General features: G+C 40.9%; 1 pseudogene; it reads right to left on the reverse strand.

The window, feature by feature from the left end:
- Positions 1 to 1,782: 1,782 nt before the first annotated feature.
- Positions 1,783 to 2,409, reverse strand: LOC131920575 (chromatin target of PRMT1 protein-like; annotated as a pseudogene).
- Positions 2,410 to 4,918: the final 2,509 nt, after the last annotated feature.

Here is a 4,918-nt window from a genome sequence, read left to right on the forward strand (position 1 = left end):
AATCTCCTTTGTGTAGCCTTTTTCCTGATCATAAACAATTAAACCTGTAACCAACCATCCTAAACAATATCAATATCTATAACCCACTGAATGATCAAAAAACCACCCACCCCACTTCTTGGGAATTTGCGTATCATGTACTTAAAGTTACTTCCTGCTGTCTGGGGGAGAAGGCATCTTTAGGTAATCCTAAAAATAAAAGTTTTGAGTTAATAGTCAAGTTCTGGAAGAGGTAGCTGTCTCATTTGTTGTCCAGTCTCTGCATAATAAGTCTGTTTGTAATGGGAAAGTTCAGGGCTTGTCTCAAGGCCTGGCTAGAGTAGTCTGTTAGGCTAGATCATCTCAGCTAAGCATCTTGAAATTGTCCTGAGCAGTTTGTAATCCAAAGCCAATCTTTGGGTGGTGTTTTTCAGCTGACTGATATTATCATAGTCCATGTGGATTTGTCTTTGTGGGGTCCCATCATCTTTTTGGAGAACAGAGATCTAATTAGGTCAGATTATTCCTTTTCTTGGTAATTTTTCCAGGGTAGTTCTCCCTTCTTCTTTGGATGTTTATTTGTCCAAAGGTCTTTAAATTCTTCAAGATGGTTATTTTTATTTTCCTGCAAAGACAACAACAAAACTCTGCCCTACCCCAAAGATTAGATTATCACTTTTGATTTATGTTTTCTCCTGACTTTTTTGTTCTCTTTTTTATAGCTATTCTATCATCCAGAGCTGTACGTTGTTTTACAATAGGCATTAAGTTCTTTGATTGTTCTGGGAAGAAATTTCCTCCATGACGAAAGGAAACAACTGAGCCGAATTTGACATGGGGGCATGTGAGAGGTCCCTCAGGCATTTCCCAATTGCAAAGGATTACCTTTTCTGTCCCTTATTGATTTTCATTCATTAGTTCAATGTCTGCCTTTGCCACACCTTCTGCATGATCTAGAAGGAAGGGGTATTCTATTGGGATTATTATTAGTGAAAACATTGTTTCTAGGAAGGCCATGTTTACAGTCCCCTTTTTAAGTGACCTTGTTTACCAATATTGAAGCATTTGACATTTTGATTTTTCTTCAGTCCTCTGTAAATCACCTCTCCTGTTGAAGCATTATCAATGGTCATGAGATTCAATATTTATTGTATCTCAGATCTATTCTTTCAATGGTGCTACATTTTGCCTTTAACCATCTAATTATTCTTTTGCATTGTGCATTAGTATTTTCAAAACCTACAGATTCAATTATTACTTGTCTAGCTTCTGAATTTGTTATCAAGCAATACCAACATTTCCAATTTACTACATTCACCATCAAAACAGCAGACACAACTTTAGTTTTAGCTATTAACAGGAAGCTTTTAAGGAAGATGTAGAAAAACTCTACCCAGAGACCACAGATTAGTGAGAATACTAGCTCCCTCCTGGGAACCTTTTCTGGGATCATAAAGATGAACAGAGGAAATATTAAAATGTCAGAGCATATGACAGGTGAGGCAAAGGCTGGAAAAATGTTCTTCTACTCACAAGGCCAACACATTCTTGTTCAAACAGAAGTCTGGGTGACTGGGTAAACAACAAAACAAACTCAACCAAATCAAAGGAAAACAGGTTTCATTCATATAACACAGTATCAAAAAGTAACAGATTAAATGTTCCAACTAGTGACAGGTAAGTGCACAGCCTACTGTGATAGGTCCTTCCAGCATCAATCGGGTTTCTTCTCATGTTTTCTCCAGGTTATTATTTTTTTATAGATGTATATACTTTAACGAGAGTCTAATAGGCAGGCAGGCTTCAATCATTGGTTTCAGGATGTGCCTGTGCCATGTAGGCATCCAACTCAGCGTCGAGGTGTCCTTTAGTTTTTGACATGTATGCATCCAATTTCAATGGTGAAATGGTTGTTCAGCTGCTCCTTGGTCAATCAATACAGGGTGAGTGAGGGAACCTCTCCCTCTGCCATGACCTCAGCCTCAGCCTCCAAAATCTCCTCTTTCCCAACCTATCATACCCCGACCTCAAAACGACATCCCACCTCTAAGCAGGGTTCTAGTGGCATGTCCCCCAAGTAGTCCTCCTCAGGGAAAGTCTCTCTGGATTATGGGGTACACATCTTCCTCCAATTGCTCCCCTGGCCAGGGTACCTTTGAGTTGGACTGAATGTGCCTGGATGTTACTCTTACCCAGGTGCTGCTTTAAGCTCTGCTTAAGCTTTAATGCTGCCTGGACAGAGGTTCTATTCTCCATCTGCTGGGCCAGGCTTCTGTTTCTGGCACTGGCTAGCTGCTGCTGCTGCTACATCAAAGCCCGAATAGTCACTGGCATCGGCTGTTTGTTCTTCAGCATATTATTAAAGCGCTCATTTAGAAATACCTTGGTGGTGCTTTTTAGCGCAACTTTTGGCACTGATTATGCAACCATCTTCAAATCCTCAGAATCAAAGGAGATGGACTCCAGTGTTCCGCCTGGGGCTGCCTCCGTGGCTGCAACTGGCAGGTGGGCCAGGGTCCAACCGAACCTGAGCTGCCTGGGAGCCGCTCTAGTTATCTAGCTGGGTGGTTGGGTTAGATGCTTAAATGGTATGATGGGTTGTGTATCTAGATGGCTGATCCTCCTGCTAGCCAGGCCTGTCCTTTCCTGCCATTCATCTGTATCACCACAGCTAGCACCCACAACTCTGCTTGGTGTCCAAAACAAAATCCCAAGAGGTGAGCTGGAGCCCATACAGCTGTGCCTGTGCAGGTGGCTGCAAAGCCACAGGCAAGCAGCTTTTTTGTGAATGTGTGCCCCAAAAAAGTTGGACGCCAGATGTTGCATGAATCCTAATTGGTCTTAATAAAAACACTGAGCCAGATATTGGGGTAAATATTGAAAGAACAGAGAGACAAAGGAACAAGCCACAACTGCTTCTCACCATCCAACTCCACAAATCCTCTGAAAGCCTCTAAATCTGCAGCTAAAAAGACCTAGTTTCTGTCTCCTCACAACTTATATACCTTTCTCCACCCAGCCATTTCACGTCCTTCCTAGTGCTGGGATTAATGGCCTGTGTGCTTCCCAAATACTGGTAGCACACGCATGATATCTCAAGTGCTAGGATTAAATGTATGTGCCACCACTATCTGGCTGTTTCCTTTAAACTGGATTAATCTCATGTTAGTCTAGGGTGGACTTGAACTCATAGAGATCCAGAGGGAGCTCTGCCTCTGTGCCCTGAGTGCTAGGATTAAAGGTGTGTGTCTCCACTATCTGAAGTCTGTGGCTGGCTCTGTCCTCTGATTTTCAGATAAGTTTTAGAGTCGTTTTGATTTGCATTTCCCTGATTAGGGACATTGAGCAATTCCTTAAATGTCTTTCAGCCATTTAAGGTTCTTCTGTTGTGAATTCTCTGTTTAGATGTGTACCCTATTTTTCAAGCGGATTAATTGGTATTTTGATGTACACCGTGAAGATGTGTCTTTTCCAAGGCACCTTCTGATTGGTTTAATAAAGACCTTAATGGCCAATAATGAGGCAGGAGAGAATAGCTGAGACTTCCAGGGAGACAGAGGAACTAGGGATGAATTTAGGAGAGCAAGAGATGCCAGTGAGACACTGAGGAAGTCAGACACATGGTACAGAAGAGAGGTACCTGAGCCATGGGTCAGAATATAGATTAATAGAAACAGGCTAAGTTAAGTTATAAGAGCTAGTTGGGATAAAAGCCTAAGCAAGCCCAGATGTGGAATAATCCTGTACACTGTGAATATGTATTATTCTCATTGGTATTCTCACTCAAAATGGGATAGTGGTAAAAGCCACATGGCAGAATATAGATTAATAGAAATGGGTTAATTTAAGTTGTAAGAGCTAATTAATAATAAGCCTGAGCTATCAGCTGAGCATTTGTAATTAATATAAGCCTCTGTGTGGTTACTTGGGACTGGTGGCCCAAAAAAGAAAAGTCGGCCTACACAGCCAAGTTTTTATTATTTGTGAGCTGGTGGCCAAAAGGAAAGTCCAACTACACTAGACAAAAGAAAAAAAAAAAAAAGGAAAAAAAAAAAAACCATTTGCTCCAAACCAATAGCATTTGAGCAATCATTTATTTCATAGCTTCTGTGGGAATGCAACCACCTAAATACAATAAGTTGGCTAGGTTTCTGTACCAGGTATAAACCTCCCACTGTGTTGGCCGTTAGTCCAGTTAGACAGCTATCAGATGCTCCCAATATAATAATTTCAGTATTTCACCTTTGGGGATATTCACCTTGTTGGTCATTATTGTAGATCACAGGCTTTACAGCTGGATAGGATTATTACTGCTTTTCTTCTACGGTGTTTTCCTGGAATTTTCCAATGTTATAAGAGCTAGTTCTCATGGAAGAGAATTCCAGGTGATTTCCAGCTTAATTACTTAAAATATTGCGTTTGAAATATCTGGTGTCTTCAGCAACAGTGTCTTACCTTCAAGTTCTTGCAGGCAAATGGGGCAATAGACAAGGACAATAGTAGGTAAAGGCTATGAAACCTAGAGGAGAACCTAATAATTCTACTTTCCTAAATCATTATAATACCTAGCCGCTTTCTAAATACTTGATCCTAATAAAAATTCAAAAGAGTAGCTCTCACCTCTCATTGAAGAAGCTTCCTTTTGCAGGAGATAGAGACTATGAAATATTTTCACTACTTCTCAAAATGCAGATAAGAAGTCTTGGTATGCCTGTCTTAGGCGTTCCAATCCTGTAATAAAATACCACGTGCAAAAGCAACTTGGGAAGAAAACGTTTTATATTTTTATTTTTTTATTTTTTTTTATTTTTTATTTTTTTGTTTTTTCGAGACAGGGTTTCTCTGTGTGGCTTTGCGCCTTTCCTGGGACTCCCTTGGTAGCCCAGGCTGGCCTCGAACTCACAGAGATCCGCCTGGCTCTGCCTCCCAAGTGCTGGGA

Source organism: Peromyscus eremicus, chromosome 10 (genome assembly GCF_949786415.1).
Source record: "Peromyscus eremicus chromosome 10, PerEre_H2_v1, whole genome shotgun sequence".
NCBI lineage: Eukaryota > Metazoa > Chordata > Mammalia > Rodentia > Cricetidae > Peromyscus > Peromyscus eremicus.